Consider the following 24,875-nt stretch of genomic DNA (forward strand, 5'->3'; position numbering starts at 1 on the left):
TCCACAGGAAAAAGTCAGCGCTCTCCGGCAACAGCAATGCGGCTTCACTCCGTGAAAAGAGCAGTCAATTCGAAGCACCGCGCCGCTCACCCCACGTCGCTCCGGATCCCTGAAACCGGGTTTCCCCGCGAGTAGGGGAGGCACAAAAGGTGCCTGCCGAATCCCACGTCCACAGGCTTCTCCCGCCTGTGGTTTTTGATGGGTCTCCACCTCGCCGTGGCGGTCCAGACCCTAATTTCCACAAAGCGGATTCCTCCCGATCAGAGGAAATCCGCCATTGCCGGAGACGCTCACCCGGAAGTCCATGGCCGGGCATGGATTTTAACATATGTCAATAGCCAGAACTACAGAACCATGTTAAGCCAGTTGGGCTTTTTTCAAGCAAATCACAACAATATTAAAAGAAGCCCAATTTCCTGGTAAGTATTCCTTCCAACTATTAGCTATGATGGGTAAATGGAACAATCAAATGCAGTGGGGTGTTTGGTGGAATGAATAGATAGGGAAGGTTGTTGCCCTCATGCTTTGCATGTGGGGTTCCTGGGGGCACCTGGGGGCCTAAAGAGATCTTTGGTCCGACCTATTAGGACTTTTCTGGTGTATGTCTAAGAATAGGATACAGTCAACATGCAGGCCTACCAGGAGTGGGCAGACTTCAGGCTGGTGGGATCTACTGTGTGTGTCCGTGTTTATAGAACCCTGAAGTCCACCAACAGTTGCAAAACGTTATTATTTCATTTTTATAATTGTTAATTTATTAATTGCCTTATACACAATTGTCTCAAGGCAATTTTACGCATCTGAAATCCAGCACATGCTCAGCCCAATAATTTCTTTTCAGTACGTACCAGAATGGAGCTCACACAGCTCCTTACACAAACATCGCCTCCTAGTTTTACCCCAAATTTGAGAATGAACGCAGGAGAGGCCTGTCTTTCGCCTTGAAAGGAGAAGCCTGCTTGAGAGAAGGTATCATATGACATCTTCAAATATCTATCACATGGAAGATGGGAGCATGCTTGGTTTCTTCTGCTCCTGAGGGTAGGACCCAAACCAACTCAAGTTACAAGAAAGGAGATTCCAACTAACTTTTTGATAGCAAGAGCTGTTCCACAGTGGGATGGGCTCCCTCTGACTCGAAGGGTTTTAAAGCAGAGGTTGGATGGCAGCCCCTGTTTAGGGGAGTATTTAATGATGTTTTATTGTGTTTTCAGCATTTTGTTGGGAGCCGGCCAGAGAGGCTTTGGCAACCCAGTCTGAGGGGCAGCATACAAATGATAAAAGTGTTGTTGTTGTCATCATCTGCCATGGATGCTTTAGTTGAGATTCCCGCGCTGCAGAGGGATGGACTACTAGATGACCCTTCCAAGTCTACAATTCTTAGGGAGGGAAAACGACCAGCAGCCACTTCCCGCCCGCCCTTGGCGGGGGCCACGGGCTCAATCCTGTTCCTGCCTTAAAACGAAACTCTGCAGAGGTGCTTTAGGGCCGCGGGGTAACTCTGGGCTCCCGCCGCTCCCCAACCCCGCCTGGGACGGAGGCGCCCGGGAGAGAGGCTTCCTGCTGCCTCCGAGGAGCCGAGCAAGGGAGGAAGGAAGGAGAGGGCGCTTCTTCCCGCCCCCGGATCCGCTCCCCGCTGGCAGAGGCGCTGCTGGGCGGACGAGAGCAGCGCGCAGTCCTGGCCCAGGAAGGAGCCTCGTCCCTTCCCCGCCCGGGGCCAGGCGGAGCCAGCAGCGGAGGCAGCAGCAGCAGCAGCAGGAGGAGGAGGAGCAGCGGGTGAGAGGTCGGCTAGCTCCGGTCGCCCATAGAGACGGCGGAGTCCCGAGTTGCGAGGGCGGCGGCGGCGGCGGCCGGAGAAGGGGCTGAGGCGGCGAGGCGCACGGTAAGGAGGGCGGGCGCGGCGCGGAGTCGCCGCCGCCGCCGCCGCCGGAGGGAGCGGGAGCGAGGGAGGAGGGCCTCCCCGGGCCACAGGCAGCGCTGCTCTTTCCTGCTTCTCTCTCCGCCCGGGCGCTGTCCCCGCCTCCCGCCATTGCAGCCGCCGGGCCGAGGACTGCCCCCTCCGCGGCCGCCCGCTGCCTTTCCCCGGCCGCTCGAGGCGCGCAGAGCCGTCGTCGTGGGGAGCGGGAGAGCCTTCGGCTTGCTGCCCCCGCCGCCTCTTCCTGGCCGCGGTGCGGGGCGCTGAGCGAGGCGTGGCTGCCGCGGGCGGGCGCCTCCCGGGCTCGCTAGGCCACTGTTTCCACGCCACCAGCGCCGGGTCGTGGGGAGAGGGTGGGTCGGCTCCCTTTTCTCGAAACGAGGTGCGCGAGGGAGTCCGCGCCCGGAGGGTGGCTCTTGTCCCGTGTTAGAGAACACGGAGGGTGATTCTGTGTATGTGTGAACGTCGGAAGAGTTTTCGGGCTGAAGGTCCGTCTTGTTTCCAAAGTGGCTTGTTTCCAAAATGGCTAGCCAGATGTTTCTGGGAAGCCCCCAAGCAAGGACCAGAGTGCTAATCTAGTAACTTGCCTATAGATTCTGGTTGATTCTAGGGTGGTGCACAATAACAACAACACTACAATATTGATAAAGAATTGCATCAACGTACCTATCATAACAGTAAAACTTGTTTCAGGACCTAAACCTGGAGCTTCCATTTAGCTATTATGACTAGTGTTGAACTGCCTATGGTGCATTTCTAGAATCCCCATTTAAAACCATCTTGAGTTATCGGCTGTTGCCACATCTTGTTGGCCCTGATGGGAAGAAGCAGGACTATTGTGATGTTGCTGCCTGAGGTCCCTTGGGTTGCTGGATGGGTCTGTCTTCCAGAATTGCACAGAGGCCAAAGTAGATACAATGGACAGGTATAGACTAGTCCAGCCTTCTCCAACCTGGTGCTTTCCATATGTTTTGGACTACAACTCCCATCAGCTGGAATAGAGTACCAGCAAAGCATTGTTGAGTTCTCACATCATGTGCGTTATCTGCTTTCATTGCTGAGTTTCAGTTACCAATGAGACCTCACAGTAGGGTCAGAAACAGTATCAGTGCCTCAGACAGCAGGCAAGCACTGCATACAAGGCTGCTATCCTATTATGCTGCAGATCGGCTTTTGCTTGATGATGGATATTCGGCACTGATATATATTTATTGGCTAGAAGATAATGTGGCTGGCTGTAATGTTTAATAAAATGGTGGTTACCTACATAACCATACTGCATCGCTGGTGCTCCTTGCCAACCATTATGGCTTAATGATGCTAATTATTCCCTTTTAGTTCTGTGGCTTCCTTAGTACAGTGTGGCTGCTCCTGGTTTCCAGTGTGTCCAAAAGACGATGAATGGTGCTGGCCTGCAACACTCTCAGCTCATTTTTGCTGACGGTTGGTGCTGAGCTACATTGTGGTGACTGCTGTGGAGAAAGGGTCACTAAAGCAGGGGGCCCTCCAATATGTTGGACTCCAGTTCCCATCAGCCCCAGCCAGCGTGGGCAGTGGTCAAAGATGATGGTAGCTGTCACCCAATAACATCTGGAAGGCCAGTGGATCCCCACCGCTGCACCAAAGACACGTAGTCAGCATTTACCTAGTGGTGTTTGAACTCTGCATTTCCGTAAGAAACACGCCATTCTTCTGTTGGGAGTTTCAGAAGGGTAGAATTTGTAAACGAAAGCAAGAAATTAATGTACAGTTGTGCAGAAGTGGCTTTCCAGCATGTGGGTCGCTGTTGCTTACCAAGAGGGGCGAGGGGAGGACAAGGTGGCAAAGAGTTTGGTGTGCCATGCCTGCCTCCCTCCCAGTAAGCAACAGCATCCAGCCTACAGGGAAGCTAGTGCAGCAACTCTGCCCCACCCAGTGAGCCACCTCTGCTTCCGTGGAAATAAAATGCAAGTAAAACAAAGCAAGCTATGGGGTCTGTGGTGAGGTTTTCCATATTCTCCTGCTCCTTGAAGCTGCTTGTGTTTAGTTTCTACCAAACTCCCATGCTTTTATGAAGGAGAACCTGATAAAACTGCTCCCGTAAGTCATCTTGATGCTGTTGCATGCAAAAAGAAAAGAGTGGTAGTTGTTCTAGCCTGAACTTAGTGTAACTCTTGACTGTGAGCTGCTAGAACAATAATAAGCATCATATAGCTGGTGTCTGCTGGATATTAAGTGCACTTTTCTCCCGAAGGAAACAGCATGAAAGGGAAGAGTCCACAAAATGTTGGCTTGACTTACTACCCAGCCGTACTCCATAGTTGCCACTGACTCTCTCCATCCCCTTAGCCTTCTGCATCTGCTAGAGAGCTTGGGAAAAGAAGGGGGCATCTCATATCACACTGGGAGTGGGCTTTAATCTTGCATGCACAGTATGCTTCTGTTCAGTATAATTTAAAAGAAACGCCCCTTCCTGACTGTAGTGTACACACTACAGTCGCGGGGGAGGCGGGAGTGTCTCTTAACTCTCCCCACAAGCACTGCACAGTGCGAAGGCCCCCTTCTTCCCTCTCAAGGTGAGAGGCAGGAGAGGGTTTCTCAGGTTACACTGAGTAGGGGCCCTTGACCCAGCAAGCTGCAGCGCAGGTGGATTTATGGACGCCTACTGATCGGAAAGCCTAGTCACAATAAAAATCTCACAGCGAGAACATCAGGGAGTTTATTTAACATGTTCTGTCATGTTTAATGATAGTCTTGCTTGCTATGGAGGTGAAACATAAAGCTTACTGGGTAGTGAAACCTTGCAGAGTGGGATTAAACTTTGCTTCTTCTTACACTTTAGCTGTTTCAGACCCAACATTTTTAATGCTGGAATCTTCCATTTTGTACACATTTGCTTCGTATACTTGTAATCGTCAACTCATTTTTACCTCTTTCCGCTTGAAACTCCCCCCCCCCATTAAAGCTTTCTCTCAGGCTGGGGGAACCCTTTTCAGCCTAAGGGTCACATTTCCTCATGGGCTCACCTGTTAGCTGTGGGCAGGATCAGAGACAAAGAAAAGTGAGCGGAGCAATAGGTGTGACTCTTACAGTAACCTGTATTTTTAGCTACAACCCCCCCCCCAAGGTTTTTGCATAAACACTCCGCATGCATTGTTTTTGTTCATTATTTGGTTATGTGTATTTTATACTGTAAACTGCCCTGTAAACCTGAGATGACGGGTGGCATAGAATTTTAATAAATATTATTAATAATATTTTTTTGATCCTCCAGTCAAGGAAGAGGCAGAATCACAGTTCAAGGACACATTTCAGTTGGCAGAAGCACTTGAGGAGAGCGCAGAACAGGGCTGTTAAGAAGCAGGGTCCTGGGATAGGGGGCATGGACTGGGAAGAGTTTTGAAAGCCAAGTAGAGAAGCTGCAATGTGGTTCTCCCCACCCAGGCCTGATGTTCCCAATTGCTACTTAAACTGCAGCTTTTATATTTTTATTAACTGTTGTTAAAGTTCCAGAAACGGAAAGATTTATGCAAGTACCAAATGAAGTTTGTCTCGGTTTTGGATAGCAAAATTTGTGCCCTTAAACATGGTGAGATTCCAAATAAATGCCTGTCTGCTCTAGATAATAATGTTAAAATCATAACAAATGATTCACAAAATAGAGAGCAAGTTCTCCAGAACTCTTTATCAGGCTAGTTCTTAAGCAAAGCAGAAGGGTGTGTGTGTGTGTGTGTGTGTGTGTGTGTGTGTGTGAAATGAAACAAAACAATACAAAAAGTAGGGAGATGTTGTAGCCATGAAGTCTGTGTTTAGACTCTCTTCCAAAATGGAGATTGCAGAATAAATTGCTGTCTGCTAGGTTCTGCAAATATCGGGTTACGTCTAGGGTTCTGTGATAAAGAAGCAATGGGTGATCCCCGTTTCTGAAAACATAAATACTGTCAGTTATCCAGAACTGTATTGTGTCTTAAGCAACACGCGCAAGTTCTTGCTTAGGAACAGAGTTAAATATGTTCCAAATAGAGGAAGATCCCTAGCTCAGTGGCAGTGCACATGTTTTTTTATTTTCCATCAAGGCCATCAAGGCAGTTGACAAGATACTGTAACTCAGTAAAAGAATAGAGCTGAAACTAAATAAGACCACAGCGGGGGGGGGGGGGGGACAGGAGTGGTTATATACAACATTTGTCCCAATATCCCACCCAAAACAGCTTTTTACTTTTCTAAAGTTTAGTTACAGTATATTATCAAGCAGTCATTGTATTTGAAAACAAACTGCAAAATATATAATAACTAAATCTTTGAATAGAGCAAATTAAACAAACCAAAGGAGTATGATCTATTGGAAAATTGTACTTAAAGCCGTAAAATAGGCACATATTACAAATTCAATAATAATAAATAACCAAATCAGTTGCCCTACCATGTCAAGGGAAATTCATCACAATACTAAGCTTACATTTGTTCATAAACAGGCTGAGTCTCAGATGAATCAGAGCAAAGCCTCTGATGTTAATCTGAGATCTGGGGTAAAGTCTTAAGGTAGGTGTCCTAAAGATACGTCAGCTCAATGCAGAAAATCAGCACCCAGAGACATTTTTCTGAATGTTTCAATATTTTACAATATTTACAATACAATTTACAATACAATACAATTACAATTTACAATATTTATAAACCACTTCACATCTAGAAGCAATGTACAATAAGATAAATGAGATTTGAAAATTATACAGTCCCTAAAAACAATAACACAGTTTCTACAATTGTGCAATTAATATTTCAATAAATGTCTGGGCTGCAGTTCCAGGAAATTACAGATATCAAAGTTGTTATATGCTGTCCACGATGAGCCCCAGTTTATACTGTGACCACTGTGTTTTGAATCCATTGTACTTCATGAAAATTCTGCAAATGGCAGCTCCACATAAAAGTGTGTTATTGTACCCTAATCTGGATGATACTAAGACACGAATGGCAGTGGCCAGGTCTGTTTTATTCAGAAAAAGCTATGGCTATTGTGCCCGTCTGGGCAGAGCATTCCAGCCCCTACCCCCCCCCCCGCAGTTCTGGGCTGTGGGGTGTTTGGATCGAGTAGAAGTGCCCCTCCTTTACTCAGCACCCAGGGACAGTGTCAGATTCAGGAGCACCCAGAAACTACGTACCTGGTTTTAAAGAGACTGTGCCATTCCTAGGCTCTGGTTTAAAGCAAAGCTGCACTCTGAGCAAATCTGTTGAAATAATGGACTAAAATTAATCGTGACTAATTTATGTCTCTCTATTTCAGTGGGATTATTCTGAGTGTAACTTGGGGAGCTGCTGCTCGCTGGGGTACATAACCCCAGTCTAGGTGGGCTAATGATCGGATTCCGCATAATCGGTGTAAATCTCTGGAAGGCTCTTTTTTTCCTTTTTCTTTTTTAGGAACTTGTGATTCACAGTAGGAACATGAATAATAATAGTTCCTGTGGGTTGAGTGGGTGGAGAACAGAAGGGGAGAATTTGTTAAATTGGAGATTATTCTGTCGAAAATTACCATTGTTACATGATGACTTTTGTAAAGCAATGGCTGAATTGTTATCAGTGTTCTTGTTTGGATAAAAATAGCTTCTTAGGTTTGTGAAAATATTTACAAAATAGTTTAGTTATGGGTGGCAAACCAGTGTTGCTCATTATCAGCACTGCTCTTTAATACTTCTGCAACCACATTCTTTACAGCATTAGGGACCTATTCTTTGTGTCTGTGAAGTAATTGCTTAATTGTTTTTGTACACGATTCAAACATCTTCGCTCATGTCAGCACTGGGAGAAAGCAATTTTTGTCTTATCTAATGTGTCTGATGCGGTAATTAGGGCTATGTTGGCTGTTTCATTACAGTCCAATCCTGTGCATGTTTACTCAGAAGTAAGTCCCAGTGAGGCTTACTTCTGGGAAAGTGTTTAGACTTGCCGTCTGAAAACTTAGTACTCATGCTAAGTTTTGCTATATTATGATAACTAATTATACACTCAATATATTTCCCAAGCCTATTATTTCTTGCCTGTTCTAGACAAGCTCTTGCTTACACATAAACTGGTATGCAGTTCAGTATCTGTGGCCATGGGACACAATAGTACTTAATAGTATGAAGGACAGGGCTATTGAACAATTTTCAGTGCTCATCCTACTTTAAATTTACTACAATTTGTTTCCATGTCAGGAGGCTTGGGGGGGGGGTCCATGGAAATACACGCCGCACAAAAGCAGCAGTCTTCAGCTTAACATGGGGCTTCTGTGTACTAAAGTTTGTCCTGTGTTCTTGAAAATTGTGGAATCAGACAGTTATTCATTTATGTTGCCCCCATTGCTTGAGAACATCAGTAGCATTTTTGTCTGACTTCCAGACAGCAAATAATAATTACAGCTCAATAAAATGTATTATAGTGAAGGGAAGCATTTGAAGATAGCCCACCACCCAAGAATTTTAATTTTATTTGTCACATGGGTATTCTTCAGTTCCTCCAAAGGTAACATACTTGGGATCATGCTGTTTATATTTGCCCAACAACCCTGTGAAGTACAGTTGGGGAGAGGCAATAACTTGATCAGGCTGTCCATTGCATTTTGTGGTTAAACAGGGATTTGAATCCTAGTTTTCATCTTAAATCCAGCACTCCTTAAATGCCACATCACAAATCTTCACGCCACACTGTACTTAGGTTTCGAGATAAAGAGGCGCATCTCCAAGCTGAAAAATCCGTAACTAAGACTAATGAAACTGCCATATATTGTGCTAGCACCCAGAAGGCAGTGCTTGTTTTGGGATTTCAACTTTGGGTGCCACCATTACTGAGGAACACGCTCTTCTGTTTTTATGTTCCCATCTTCTAAAGGTCTCATTATGCTTCACCTGTAGAATTTCATTATGTCTCGGGACATGAAACTATGCAAGAGCGTGTCTCCTCTGGAAAAGCCTTGTAGATGTTGATCTGAATACGATACAGCTGCCTTGATGTGATGCTTACATGAGGATTATGTACCGGGAAGTCTTGTCCCAAGTGTTTAAATTTCAGCTGGGGTTCTGTACAACAGAAATAAAACACGTAATATTTTTTTATTTGTGCCTACTTTAATCAGATTTCTTTTTGGCAGTTTAAGAGTACTACAATTTGTTTGCCACATCTTACTTTCACTTTTAGCCATATAAAAGCAAGTAGTTTCAGTTGCTCTTTTTTCCTCGTTCCTGTTCTTGTTGTGTTAGAGATTTAGGCATTGGTAAAAGTTTATGCTTTCAGTGTAGGTCTGGAAGAAGCAAGTATCGTTTTGATCTTGTGTTAGCAGTCAGAAAATAAACAAGTGGCTGATATGTTGGCTAAACAATGTATTCCAAGGCTCAAAAGACAGGTAGAGTCAGTTAATGTGCTTAACTGTTCTCCCATTTCATGATGCACCCTTGCTAAACCAGAGTTGCAACAAAAAAGACCATGCATAATCTTGCATTTCTAATCGGTAGTAATCTGTGAATGTTTTTATATCCAAACAGATACATATTGTGCCTATAACTTCCTTTTCCTTTGATCCCATTCCACCTCACCTGGAGGAATAATAGGATGCATTGTATGTAGGCAAATAAACTAAACGAGCCACTGACATACTTGGATGTAGAAATATCCAGGCTCAGAGCCACGCGTAGTCATTAAGGTTCCTTTCTGTTCTTGGTCAAGTTGCTTAAAGTTCAGATATGCAGAAAAATAGTGGTAAGTTGGGGAAAGACAGGCTTGAATGTATACAACAACGTTCATGTGTCAGGGTGCAGATCAGTCTAAACTCATTATCCCTAATAAGGTAAAAGGTAAAGGACCCCTGGACGGTTAAGTCCAGTCACAGGCGACTAAGGGGTGCTGTGCTTATCTCGGTTTTCAGGCCGAGGGAGCTGTTGTTTGCCCACAGTCAGTTTTCTGGGTCATGTGGCCAGCATGACTAAACTGCTACTGGTGCGCGGAGGACCGTGATGAGTGCCAGAGCACACGGAAACACCGTTTACCTTCCCACCGCAGTGGTACCTATTTATCTTTTACCTTTATCTTTTTAACCTTACCTATTTATCTACTTGCACTGGTATGCTTTCAAACTGCATGTTAGCAGAACCTGTGACAGAGCAATGGGAGCTCACCCTGTTTTGCAGATTCGAACTGCCAACCTTCTAGTCAGCAAGCCTAGGGGGCTCAGTGGTTTAGAGTTTAGACCACAGTGCCACCCGCATATCCCTAATACAGTATACTAACTTTGCAATGCAGATTTTTTTTTATGTTATTAATTTAGAAAGACTGCACTGTGGGTTTTGGTTTTTTTTAGTAGATGCTTGTTTGAATCAGTTCCAGGTCTGTGTTTGAAATTCGTGGGAATACTGGAAAATCAAAAGAAGTGTTTGCATGAATATTGATGATAGCATCTTGAACTGTATTAAATAATTGCTTCACATTCCTACATCTAGTAGATATTATTCAAAAGGTAAATGTGAGGCTTACATTTTTAACAGTGTATTCCTAAGGAAATAATATATTCTGCATTTTAAAATCTAAATTGTATGAAACATTGATAATGTTTCTGTAGGAATAAATCAACCATTGGCAATGAGATGCATTAGCTGATCTCTTATTAGTCTATTCTAGTATATCGTATAAATGTATTTGTCCTCATTAGTCTACAAAATAACTTGAGTACCATTGTTCATGAGAGAGAGCTGTTTTCCTATCCCATTTCTGCCCCAATTTAAATTAATTACATACCACTTTTCTGCTGCAATATCCTTTTGACCTTAACCATATTCTTTTTAGTAATGGCATGGGAACACAAACACTTTTGGGGTTTTTAAAGCTTGTATACTTTTCTTCTACCTCTATTCCTTTAATGTGACTTCATGAGAAGTATTTGTAATGCATTATAATAGCATCTAAGGTTAACAACAATACATGTTTTCCTGCCCTTTGACATTTTTAAATTATGCTGTCAGTCTGTCCAGGCCCAAAGGCCCTAGAACTTTAAAACATTTTAATGAGCAATAATAAGCAAAGGTAGTCATGTTGGTCCTTAAGAGTTGGCCCCAGATTGTTGGCCCAAGGCCTGTAAAAGATTTAGCCATCATTGTCTTAAACAAAATGCAGAGGTTACTGGCATAGGCACAGTGCAGAAGAGAAACTTGGCAGTCTTTAATTTAGCAAAATCAGGGATTACCTTTGGATGGTGTTCTAGGTACTAATTTTAATTTTCATATTAAAATAATTTTAATATGAACTTTGGATGGTTGTCAGGTGCACCACCCAAAATTAATCCCTTACTTTGGTAAATGAAAGACTCTCATGTTTCTCTTTATTTCTGTTGTCTGTGTAGCTCAGGAACTAGTGTGTTTCATTTAAGTTTGAGATATCACAATGTACTTAAAGTGAGTAGTTAAAATATAATTTGCCCTAACAGCAGCCCAGTAATCAGCATCGTTTGTATGGTGTGCATCCTCGGTGTGTAACCTGATACCTGTAACCTGGTAACAGGAATGGACTCAGCCTGCAGTCTCCATCATGAAGTCAACCTGACCTCATGGCTACAACATCAACCTAATTTTTGTACTTTAAAAAATTATCCTCATCTCCCTTGCCCCCGGTTTTGTTGTTTTGTCTTGCTTGATTAAGAGTTCTAGAGAACTCTAAAGCTTGCCACTCTTGTGGACACTTTGGCTAGTCTCAATAATTGCATTGTAATGATTCTTCAACACCAACGTCCTTGGACTGGTCATGTTGTTTGGATGCCTGATTATCGTCTTCCAAAACAACTACTCTATTTCCAACTTAAGAAAGGAAAACGAAATACTGGAGGACAACAAAAGAGGTTTCCAGGCAAATCTAAAAAAAATGCAATATAAGCACCGATAATAGGAAACACTGGCCTGCAAGTGCTCCAGTTGGAGAACAGCCTCTACAAAAGGCATTGTGGATTTTGAAGAAGCACGAATTCAGGATGAAAGGGAGAAATGAGCTAAGAGGAAGGCACATTAGGCAAATTCTGACCGTGATCAACTCCCACCCAGAAACCTACGTCCCCACTATGGAAGGATGTGTGGATCCAGAATTGGCCTCCAAAGTCGTTTATGGACACACCACTAAGACTGTGTTTATGGAAGACAATCTTACTCAGCCAGAGAGAGAAAGAGAGAAGAGATTGCCCAACTAGATTTTGGAGATTAATGATCGAAGCATCCTCAAAAGTCAGATAGAATTAAGTTCAATTTAAAGTGCCAAAAAGCCTTTGATCCACAAAATAATTTGTTTTATGCCAGTACTGGTGACTAGTAACCTGTTCTGGGAATATTCCCCACAGTAGGAGTTCCATTCATAAAAATGGCTGCACTTGCAGTAGGGCGAAGTAAATCAAGAAGTCTCCTCTGGTTTGGCAGTATTTGCTCCAAGTAAAGGAGAAATTACCAGTTTAATCTGAGTTGTGGGACTGTTAGCTCATTTACCACTTATAACAATTACAATTTTTAAGATCAGTTTTAATGTTGCTGTTTTTTCTTGCTCTCACTCTGCTGTTTTTAGTATTTTTAAAATATCCTTGATTGTTTTAATTGTAAGACACCCTGCACATTGTGAAACTGAATGACAGGATATAATATGCTTTCATTAAATAACTGGACAGTGGGAGATTCAGCCAATGCATCTAGTGTTTGGGTATTAGAAGAAGAAGAAGAGTTTGGATTTGATATCCCGCCTTTCACTCCCCTTCAGGAGTCTCAAAGCGGCTAACAATCTCCTTTCCCTTCCTCCCCCACAACAAACACTCTGTGAGGTGAGTGGGGCTGAGAGACTTCAGAGAAGTGTGACTGGCCCAAGGTCACCCAGCAGCTGCATGTGGAGGAGCGGAGACGCGAACCCGGTTACCCAGATTACGTGACTACCGCTCTTAACCACTACACCACACTGGCTCTCTATTAGATGTATATTTAAATGATACTGAGGCTGTATTGTTTTTAACACTCGATTGGAAGCTGCCCAGAGTGGCTGGGGAAACTCAGCCAGATGGGCGGGGTATAAATAATAAATTATTATTATTATTATTATTATTAATAATCTTCGGGGGGCGGGATGTATGAAACTGCCTCCTACTGAGTCAGGCCACTGGTCCAACTAGCCCAGGGGTCAGCAACTTTTTTCAGCCGTAGGCCAGTCCACCATCCCTCAGACCATGTGGTGGGACAGACTATATTTTTGGGGGGGGAAATGAACCAATTCCTATGCCCCACAAATAACCCAGAGATGCAGTTGAAATAAAAGGACACATTCTACTCATGTAAAAACACGCCGATTCCCGGACCGTCCGCGGGCCGGATTGAGAAGGCGATTGGGCCGCATCCGGCCCCCGGGCCTTAGGTTGCCTACCCCTGATCTAGCCTGAATCTCTGACTGGTGAAGACTCTCCAGAGTACCAGACGGAGTCATTCCCAGTTCTGCTGCCTTAGATTATTTCAGCTGTTGTGCCCTGGGACATTTTGCATATGAGGCACTTACTCAATCACTGAGCAATGGGTCCTCTTTCTCCTTGTTTTTGTTTAAAAATATAAATTCTGAATGCAAAATTCCAAAGCTTACATTAAAGGAATTTAAGTAGAATTGACAAGAAAACAAGATGGAAGATAACCGGAGAAATCAGATTAATCAAAACCTGGACTTCAAAGATGATTGAGAATTTCATTCTTACCTTGGTGGTGTATACTGCTTGTATGTTAAGATTCATAGGCAGTTTATGGCAGGGGGCAGGGGTGCCCTCCAGATGTTGAACTGCAGCTCTTGTCAACCCTGATTGTTTGTCACTGGTTCTTTGACAGAGCCCTGGATGCTGCATTTGACTGGGGAATTGTGATCAGTGATTGTGATCACCTGTTTGTAAGAGTGGCCTCCCATTCAGCAAGAAAACCGCATGGGTTTGGCGTCTAGCTTGATCCTGAGTGCCATGTTTTAGCTTACAGTATGTGCTGGGCTTTCAGTTTATCTTAAGTTAAACATACATCCTGGGACATATTAAACATCAGGAAGAAAAATCTCACATTTTCCAAACTTCATTGTTTCTGCTTTCTCATTCCCATGACTACCTTTATGATTTTTCAATACTTTTTCTTGTATACTTTATCTGTCTTGGTCAAAACAGTATCCATTAATTAACAAAACCTGCTCTAAACTATGGAAGTGGGGCTTTGGCTTTGCCAGGTGCTCTTGAGAGTAAACTAAATCCAGTGTTTCCTCTGAATCTTGTGGGTGGGTAGAAATCTGGGGTCATCCACTCAGCTCCAAATATGAAGAGTCTGGGGCCCATCATACTTGCCAGAGACCATGTGACTTCTTCCTATGGTGAGTGTGGCTTGCAAAATTGTGGACCTTGGTTATTGCTTGTGGTTAGTTCAGAGAAAGTTAAATTTTGAGCCCTGGATTTCGACAATATGCTAAGTCAGTTCCTGGCTTATCTCAGTAAAGCAAGGGAGCAAGCTAACCAGGGAGGAGCAAAACAGCCACAATCTCCTTCCCAGGAGCCTGCAGGTTCTCATTAAACCATCATTTGGCTTATTGTAACGTGTGAACCAGAACTCTTGTTCTCTGGCTCCTGGTACGAGCAGAAAGAGAAAAGAGTTAAGATTGCAGTTATTTCTAGGAAGATAAATATTTGGGGGTCAGGAGAAGAGACATGGGATTTGGGATATTTTGAAACCGGGTGTGGGTTACAGAGATCATGTATAAAACTAATGAATGGAACACATCTTCATTATTCTGCTGCAGACACTTTCTTTTTGCCTATATATTTCTTAAACATTCTGTTCATTTGGAGTTAACGAAGGCTGCTTTTCTGATATTTGGCGGAATTCAGTGTCACACTCTTCCATTCGTTCTGCCTGTGCAAGCATTATAGCTTGCTAGATGCAGCAATGCCCCTTTCCACTGTGCAATGTTATGGGTCATGTCCCAACCCAGAGTCAATTTTGGAGGGAAGTGGGGGAAAGCCCCATTGTGCATGTAGAAGTCCTTGCACAGGGCTTCTGTTGACAGAACTGGTTAGCTGAATCCCATCCTTTGCTTTGTTTAACTTTGTGTTAGGATGGCAGTTCATAAACCCTTTTTAAAAAAAGCACCAGGTCTTTTTATCAGGTCATGTTTAGTGCTAATAATACTGGTAAATTTGTACATCCTAAGAAGTAATTTTATACTGTTGCAGTAGGAAAACACACTCTCTCCTTTCCAGATGCTACTGTCTTCTTTTCTCATCATTCCACTTAATATCTGTTTTCCAGATTTTTCCAAAGGCCAAGTGCAAGATTTGTCGCAGAGCAAGAACTGGAAGCTAATCACCTGATTCCTTGTTGGTGCTTTAATAGCCAGACTGTTCCTGTCATTCACACTAGAAGGTAAATATTATACCACAGCAGAAACCTTATTTTTTAATTCAGATGTTCCTTGTATCTTTATAGATAATTAACATTTTTTAAAATTCAGAGATGAGGTTTATAGTGCCACCTGGAGGTTTAACAAGCAAATCTTCCATAGAAATATTAAGTGCAATTCTGTGATGAATTCTAAATTTGCCTTTAACTAATACCATACTGGCCTAGGGCTTGCCAGGCAGAAGGTTGGCGGTTCGAATCCCTGCAACGGGGTGAGCTTCTGTTGCTCGGTCCCTGCTTCTGCCAACCTAGCAGTTTGAAAGCACGTCAAAGTGCAAGTAGATAAATACGTACTGCTCTGGCGGGAAGGTAAATGGTGTTTCTGTGCTCTGGTTCGCCAGAAAGTGGCTTAGTCATGCTGGCCACATGACCCAGAAGCTGTACGCCGGCTCCCTTGGCCAGTAAAGCGATATGAGTGCCGCAACCCCAGAGTTGTCCGCGACTGGACCTAACAGTCAGGGGTCCCTTTACCTTTACTTTGCACAGGACTACAAATAGGACTGTGTAGATGCATATGGAATACGTGCCCACACTCTCTCCCCTTGACTAAAGTTTATATAACTTTTCACCTGTTTTGAAAGACAAAGAAAATGTTTGTTGCTCAGTTTTCATTTTACAACTGCAGAGAGGACAGTGATATTTAATTCAGAATAGTGCCTACTCCTGACAAGATTGTGCCCATAGGGTGGTTGGGAGAAAGTAGAACTAGCAATTGGTCTTCAGCTGATGGCAGTAAGTAATAAGTGCCTTTGCGGAGGCTGCGTATTGCACCAAAGCTGAGCGGTCAGACATCCTCCAGAACCTTGGACAATTCTTAGAGACCAAACAACTTGTTCTGATGGGTTCCTAGTTCCAGACAAGCACTTACATACTCGGTCTGTTATGTTCACTATGTATCCTACGGTCAATCTCCTTCCTGAGGGGTGGAAAGCTTTAAAAGGGCAGTCTCTAATAATTTCATTCTATGTGTGTTAGGAAACAGGCATTGCAGCGAGTTACACTCTTGGTAGCAAGAGCTCCGGGGTATCAGGGGTTACCTTCTCCACCAGGCCAAGCTCAGGAGGTGGTGTTGAGGCCTAGGGACATCACCCCTGCAACTTCTGTCATTGGTGCTTCAGACATAGCTGGCCCCTCTCGCTGTGTGTCAGTACCTGGGTTGCTGCTTGTAGTTGGGTTCATGAAAGACCACAGAGCGGTTCCTTGAGCTCCTCTGCTTGTCCCCTGTTCTGCTGGCAATCTGCTCTGTGACTTCTGAATTAAGCCTAGGGGGTTCCCCTCTCCCTTCAATAATTTACATTATGTTTATCCATCAAATAATTTATTAGCTGTGCAGTAGATAAATACTGATTTTAAAACGTGTTTGACTTTTTCACCACACAATTTCAGCTCTGTTTTATTCTTATCTATTCTAGTTTAATGTAAAATGGAATTACCGGTAGTTTTCTGTTCATTGTCAACTCTTCTGAGTTGGCTCTTCCATTTGTCCACTAGAGGTCAGTCCTCTTCTGATACTAAATCCACCATTAAACAGTTCTGCAACCAGCATCCAAATGTAGAGGAAGATAGCTGCATAATCATACGTCAGAACAGAAGAGTACATAGATTTTTCCACTAAGACTCCTGAGCAGGAATTATAATATTCTGATTAAAAACCTTTCCTGCAAATTATATATATATATATATTCTGATAAAATGTTTATTCATATAAAATGTTACTTGATAATCCATCCTGTTTAACATTTCATCACCTGAAATGTGATCATTCGTCTGAAATCAGTGCTTATTGTTTTTATTCTGATGAAGAAGATTATAGTTCATGAAAGATTTGTGTTGGCATAGAATAATCTTGGGGCTGCCAGTCCCAAAAATTTGAAAATCATAAGATAGCCTTTAGAAGAGGTTTTTTTAATCTGACTCAGATTTTTGTTACATTATGTATTTTAGTTTTGAACCTTCCTTGTATAGATTAATTGCTTTTTCTACACCCCGATCATTTCATTAAATCTGGGCACTTTTCATGATTTTGGAATTTTTCAGTGTACAGCTAGAAATTTGATAGTTTTAAAAATAACTTGTCTGATATTCTTTGGCTACAACTGCTGTAAACAAAGCTTTCTCTTTTATAATCTACCCACAAAGGTTTGAGAACTAGTATAGAATATAACTACACATAGCTCCAGAGATGTTAGGTGCAATATTTATTTCAAAACATAGGAGACACCAATTATACCTTTAAGTGTACCAGCACACCTTGTTCTAGGAGTGTATGGGTTGTTGTTTTTTTGCAGAATGCACAACCCAGAGTTTTTCTGCTTGGCCATTATAGTTTGTACAAATAACCAAACTAAAAAACTCTGGACTTTGTGCCCGTTGTTCTGGGAATAAGACAAAATGTTTCGCAGTATTTCTTGACATCTTGAATAATTGAATGATCCCCACCAAGAAAAAAGAAGGGCGAGCTTTCGAAAGCTTATTAGCGTAATTACCTTTGACTCGTATGTATAATGTATCATTCCTTGTTACGGAAAGGTCAGGTGCAATTGCATTGGATGGCTTGCTTTCTAGCCTGTATGTCCATTGCGGAATTACAGAATGCTTGATGCTGATTCATACTACCTGTCCACAGGGGGGTGGGGGCTATATGTAAAAGATCTGAGAATTTTAAAAATCCAACCTAAAAGAGAATTGGACAAATTTATGTAGATTTAAGGCTGCCAGTGGCTCCTAGCCATGATGGGTATGTTATACCAACAGTATATGCCTCTTGAGTACCAGTGGCTGGGAATCACAACTGAAGAGGGTACAGTTGCACTTAGGTTCTGCTTCTGGGTTTATGGGCATCTGGTTGGCCACTGTGAAAACAGGATGCTGGATTGCATGGGCCTTTGGTCTGATCCAGCAGCTCTCTTCTTATGTTCTTATGCTCTTACCCTTCAAGTGCAGAGAACCAGCTTTTTCTGAGGGCAGGCATTTCCCCAGTATTCTTCCTTTGACTAGTACTTCCCTTAGGGGATCTCAATGGAATAAACAAGATAGACTTATAACAAGTTTGTCAAGTTCCACAATTTACAGGCGTTTCTGAAAGCAACACATGGGAGTTTAATCGGTGTCTCTGGCCTTTCAGTATTGTGCCACATCAGTTTTCTCTAATAATTATATGATGAGACATGAGTCTCATTTAAGTTTAAAATGGCAGAACGTTATATGGAGCCTAACAGTGTTGGGGCTTGAACCTTTTGATTCAGGGTGCTATAGCCTAGCTCAGGGGTCAGCAACCTTTTTCAGCCGTGGGCTGGTCCACCACCCCTCAGATCATGTGGGGGGCCAGACTATATTTTGGAGAGAAAAAAGTGAATGAATTCCTATGCTCCACAAATAACCCAGAGATGCATTTTAAATAAAAGCACACATTCTACTCATGTAAAAACACGCTGATTCCTGGACCGTCTGCAGGCCGGATTGGGCCGCATTTGGCCCCTGGGCCTTACGTTGCCTACCCCTGGCCTAGCTGCTCATTGTACACAGTTTTCTAGAAGTTTTTACATAAGGGAGAGAGGCTGCTGGTCAACTGGCCAAATGTCCAGGGAATGACAAGATTATACTCCGCAGAGAATTTTCCTGGAGTGCCTATCTTTGTCCTGCTGCCTGATCTCCTTAATCTCTCTGCAAGCCATTTTTGGTATTCCCAAATTCAGTTTTTACCAGCTCATATAAAATATGCCTGTTAACGCAGCTTTGCAACTAATAATAGAAGGAGCAGCCAGTCCCCTATTATCTGATAAAGCCCCTCGGCTTCCCTCTGTAGTGATAGCAACACTTAGAAGGGAGCCAGACCAGAGACAACTACATATACAATCGGCCATGGTCTGGTGCAGTATTATAGTTTCGTTGCTAAAGGGCGTTTGTTCATTGCAATCAGTGAGACAAGCAGCAAACTTTAAAAATCCTGGGATTTTGCAAAATGTATTTTTGATGAGGAGATGACATCCCGTGACGCGTGACACATTTTCTTCTATTAACCAACATTGTGTAAAATAAAAATTTTGAAACCTGAACTTTCCACCTACACTAAATCATGGATTGTGGATGACAAGACTAGTGAGTATGAACAGGAAATGGTTGCGAAAGCACTATGCAAATAGCAATGAACGAAACTTGTAACATGTAAAAAAAAGTTTCATGTAAAGAGGGACCTTCAGAAGAGGACATTACCAGAACGGCTTTCACAAATACTTAGAAAGGAGTAGAAATTTTACTATTTCTAAGAGAAGGCAAATGTACACATCAAACCCGCTCCTTAAATAGAGTTTTTGGAAAGTAACTAAACTCAGAATCTCCTTACCTTTTACCTTTACCTTAATGTCTTGGAACACCTTAAGAGTGAAAACTGCCAATCTTATATGGTAATAACAACAACAACTGCTAAAGCAGACTGAACTAGATTCCATTCCTTTCTGTTATTGTCAGCAGAACTGTTTACCCGATCCAGGAGTTTAGTAATAGCACTGCACAGGTGTCTGCATTCATAACTGAAAGACCACAAAATGCCACTGAAGGAATTAGTTTGCCTGCAGAACATTTATGGTGAAAGAATGAGAGAACAAGAGTTTAGTCTAGACTAGAAAGCTTGTGTGGCTTGCCTTTCCCTCCCCCCTCCTTTAAAAAATGCACTCTTAAACTTACCCTGCATGCCAGTTTGTGAATAAGCTGTCTTTAATTGTGCAGGGGAAATGATCTTTTCCCATTCTTTCTTTATACAGTATCTGGAAAAGGTTGCTTCACTGTGAATTGGAGACCTAGACTAGTTTGTGATCAGTTATTGGAGTACCGTATGTCTTGTCCTTCTGGTTAAAGGGAAATACAGTGGTACCTCGGTTTTCAAACATTAATCCATTCCGGAAGACCATTCAACTTCTAAAAAGCGTTCGAAAGCCGTTACTTCCGAGTTTTTGGCATTCGAAAACTTTCGACTTTTGAGACATTCGAAAACTGACATACCACTGTAGTTAAAAGTTGATTTCAATGAAAAGGGGGTGAGGTGCAGAGAGAGAGAAAGAGAGAGAGAGAGAGAGAGAGAGAGAGAGATAGATCATGGGCATGGCAAGATGGTTAGTATTCCATATTCAGTAAGCTTTTCATTAAAAAAAACTCAGGCGGGAGTGAAATAAGGGAAGACAGGGATAATACATCTAGCAGAATTTTTTGCCTCTTGAAACATGATTTTTATAGACTTCAGACTGCCTTTTTCCTCTTGGGGTCCAGCAACTCTGCCAAGTCCCACTCAGAGTAGAGTCATTGAAATAAATGAACGTAAGTTAGTTGTGATTATTAACTTCAGTGGGTCTACTCTGAGTAGTTCTGACATCAGATACTGCCCTATATAATCTCCTTGCTGTAGACTATTTTAGTATTTCTGAGGAAAAGGCTGAGGTGTGTGTGTGTTGCATCCTCCTTTTTATTCTGGAAAGATTATTTATTAATATTTATGATGTTTAAAGTGCCATACATTTTCTAGGCACTGTGGGCCTCCAATTTTATGACACCAGGATGAATGTTTCCTATGGCAGTCTTCAGAAAACTAATTGTCTGATTTGGAATTGAGAAGCCATTTCGCTCTGGTCATTGTGGTTTAGCTCACAAAGAGTTTTTGCTTTCTGCATGTGTTTTATGCCACATATTTTCTGTCTTAGAGATACCGTATTTTTCACCCTATAGGACGCACTTTTTCCCTTCCAAAAATGAAGGGGAAATGTGTGTGCGTCCTATGGGGCGAATGCAGGCTTTCGCTGAAGCCTGGAGAGCGAGAGGGGTCGGTGCACACCGACCCCTCTCGCTCTCCAGGCTTCAGGAGAGCCCCGTCGCCAGCCCCGCAAACTTGGGGGACAGCGGGAGAGGCGCAGCGCGCCTTTCCCGCTGTCCCCCGACTTGGCTAGAAGGCTGGCAGGGGGGAGAAGCCTGCTCCTCCCTGTCGCCAGCCCCGCAAACTTGGGGGACAGCGGGAGAGGCGCAGCGCGCCTTTCCCACTGTCCCCCGACTTGGCTAGAATGCTGGCGGGGGGGAGAAGCCTGCTCCTCCCCGTTGCCAGCCCCGCAAACTCGGGGGACAGCGGGAGAAGGCTGACGGAGGGCTTTCCCCTCCTCCAGCCCCGCAAGCTCCCAGAGTGATGCCAAAGCTGCACGCAGCTTCCACATGGCTCTGGGTCCCGTTCTGGGGGCTGGGGAAGGGGGAAGCTCCGCTTTCCCCTCCTCCAGCCCGGCAAGCTCCCAAAGCAATGCCAAAGCTGCCAAAGCCTGAGCTTCCCCAGCCCCGCGCCTGGGGGGGAAAATATTTTTCCCCCTTTATTCCCCCCCCCAATCTAGGTGCGTCCTATGGGGCGAAAAATACGGTACTTTTTCTGTAGTGTATCTTGGCCCCATCTGTTTCTGGCAAATAAATTCTGGGAGATGTTGCCTAGTTTGTTAGAGACATTTGCATATAGAGGACTTAGGCTCCGTACCAGAGTTTGGTCCAGATAGCCTTTTGAAGCTCAGAGCTTCACTGGAAATTGTTTCAAGAAACATACAAATGCTTCAGGGATCTATGATAATGGATTGTGTAATGGATTCAGGGATCCATGGAATGGGAAGATAAACTGTTACGGTGGCAGTTGCCCTTTGGGAACACAAATGAGTTTTGGGATTGTCTAGGACAAAATGGGCATGGGCACAATATTGGTATTCTTAATTGTAGGGTCCAGTTACATTTTAATTTGGCTTGAGCTCTGGTTAGTCATAGATCACGAGCTCAGTCTTCTATGAGCAATGAAGTATGTAGTCCTTGCAAACAATAGACTGCAACTTTCTAAGGATAAACAAATTAGTCATTAGTAAGACTCTGTAGCTGGCAATTAAACATGGAAAATATACAGTAACTAGCATAATAAGCTTATTAGTGAAAGGTTTTGTTAAAGTAGAGCTATTAAGTTCTTTTTAAAATATTGCGTGTATCCTTGGGGTGCATGAATTTAGGTACAATAAGTGGATAGGCAGATGGTTTGAAATGCCAGCATTTAGTTAAGAAAATAGCAAACAACTACTATTAGACAGTACGGTGACAGCCACTGTGTTAGTCACACTCAGAGGCTATTTAAATAAATGGACAAGTTTACTCTTGAGTATGACTCACATTGGCTGGCACCCTGTTCGCCCTGTATTTAATATACAAGAACTTTGTTTTTGAAAAATCATTTAGAATTACGAGAATATCGCTGAGCATTGTAGCCTTAAACTTAGATGTATTCTTTATAAAGTAGTTACCAGACTAGAATTTCACTAGCAGTGGGAATATGTTGAATATCTTCTCCGGGTCCATTGTTTCTGCTGCACATTTGTTAGTTGTCTTTGGCATACTAAAAAAACAAAAAACAAACCCAGTGTTCAGTTGTTGCCATCTTGAATTCAGGGGCGTCTATGTGACATACATAAATTAAACAGTTTTTCAACAATGCCACGCTTCCTCCACCCCAGTAGCCAAAGGTATTGGTGCCATGAGAGTGCTGGAACTTCTGTGCTTCAGGTCTCCAAGCCCCATAAAGAGCTACATTTCCTTGGGGCGAAGCTCTACACTAGTTCTCCTCAAAGGAGGGGATTTGGGTTTATGAGGAGAGATGGGAGTGTGATAGTCTGCCGAGGACTCCTTTTTGCCACACCTTGGTTTGGGGGAACTGTTGGTCTGAAAAGAAGTGTGCAGCCCACATTGGATGGGATTGCAAATGCCGGTTCACATGTCACAGTTGAGAGGTCTTCCACTTTTTACCACATCCGCCTTTTTGTGACTTCTTATTGCTAGATTGGCGGTTTTAAATTTGTTTTTTTTCTTTTATGTAATTGCTTTTTATGATTTGTTTTGTAAGCTGCTTTGAATTTTTTTCTTAGGAAAACTGGGGTACACACTTCAAAAATAAATGGTTTGGCAGCTGGCCAATGAAGAACATCAGAACTGAGCCAATATATGTCTGGAATTTGATGTTAAAGTGGAAGAAGTTATACTTTAATCTACCAGTAAAGATAGTTAGCCATACTTTATGGTTTCCTTCAGTCCTCTGCATTCCACTCTTAGTGACAGCTGTTCAGTAGTCCAAATTCATTTGTAAAAGAATGTGAGCTGAGCCTGGCTATGGGGCTATTAACTTTTGCTCAAAGGTCGATTTGGAGCCAGGAAAGAGAAACTTGGAAGTAGTGCAGGGAGTATTAATGAAGCAGGAAAGGGGCACGGAAGTTTACAGCAAATGAATGCAGGCATTAAACAAAGATATTCATAACCTCCAAAGGTTCTATTCAAACCTTTAATTGTTTCATAACAGAATGAATGTGGCCGATTTACTAAATAATACTTAAAAGTGGAAGAGAGATTTTTGTTTGAAATTGAGAGGTAGCTTGCAGATTACAAGCCCTGTAAACAAGACACATCAGCCAGTTTATAAGGGCTTCTTCACACTTCATGCAACAGTCTTGACTTGTCGCAACTACAATAGTGTTCTCTCAGTGTTTCTTTAGTAAACACATGAAGGCTAGATGCACATCCCTAAAAGGTAAAGGATGCACAACAGGGAGCATCAGTTGACTATATCGCCAAGAAACGTGGAATTTTGTTTGAGCCCTCACCCCCCCCAAATTGTTTGTTACATAAAGTGTTGAACAGCATTTAATTCTTCTGAATTCAGTGTAGCAAGTGTGGGTGTGTATACACACATGTAACATATGCACACAAGTACAGTCGTACCTTGGAAGCCGAACGCCTTGGCACTCGGAACGTTTTGGCTGCCGAACGCCGCAAACCCAGAAGTGTGTTCCAGTTTGCAAACATTCTTTTGGAACCCGAACGTCAAATTTTGGAACCCTGCAGCCAATCGGAAGCCGCGCCTTGGTTTCCGAACATTTTGGAAGTTGAATGGACTTCCAGAACGGATTCCATTCAACTTCCAAGGTACGACTGTAATGTATCTCCTCACAATCTCCACCTAGGAGTCCTTCCTGTAGCTTTTGTGTGTGTGTGCATGTTCTTCAAAAGGATCATGTCTTGTGATTCCAAATGACTGGACAAGATTCACAAAGGGATTGTGAATCAGGTGGGGCTTACAGCTAGTTGCAGCCATTTTCCTGTTGAGATGACCAGAGAAGCATCTTCATGCTTTTAGTACAAGAGAGAATTTACTGCAGCCTCCAGAGAGGTGCCTACCACAAGGTTTCCAAGTGACACTGTGGGATTGGTTTCATTTGATGCAGCCTGATGTCATTGACAAAGTGTTTGCATCTGTGCACCTAACCATCTTCTCCCTCAGCCATTGCCCCTCTTAGCTTAATGTGGTGGCACCTGCCATCTTTTTACAGTCTTTTTGGCACCTACTGAAGACCTTTCAACATGCTTTTAAAATGGAGGTTGTCATCCCAGTTTTTACCTGCATGAGATTATATATGTAAACAATGTGTGTGTGTCATTCAGTCACTTTGTGATGCTTCATGGGAAGCAATTCATAAATAAACGCA

General features: G+C 43.1%; 1 protein-coding gene across 3 annotated transcripts in view; it reads left to right on the forward strand.

Moving 5' to 3' along the window:
* The first annotated feature begins 1,440 nt into the window (after positions 1-1,440).
* GNG12 (G protein subunit gamma 12) overlaps positions 1,441-24,875 on the forward strand; it is a 38,169-nt gene continuing 14,734 nt past the window's right edge. Inside the window, exons 1-2 of one of the 3 annotated variants that reach the window (XR_014220893.1) lie at positions 1,465-1,882; positions 15,202-15,315. The gene's annotated coding sequence lies outside the window, so the exon portion shown is untranslated. Of the gene's footprint in view, positions 1,883-15,201; positions 15,316-24,875 lie in introns of all 3 variants that reach the window. The other 2 variants (XM_082227320.1, XM_082227321.1) reach the window with 2 other exon arrangements.

The sequence above is a fragment of the Podarcis vaucheri genome (genome assembly GCF_965113315.1).
Source record: "Podarcis vaucheri genome assembly, chromosome: 6".
Classification (NCBI taxonomy): domain Eukaryota; kingdom Metazoa; phylum Chordata; class Lepidosauria; order Squamata; family Lacertidae; genus Podarcis; species Podarcis vaucheri.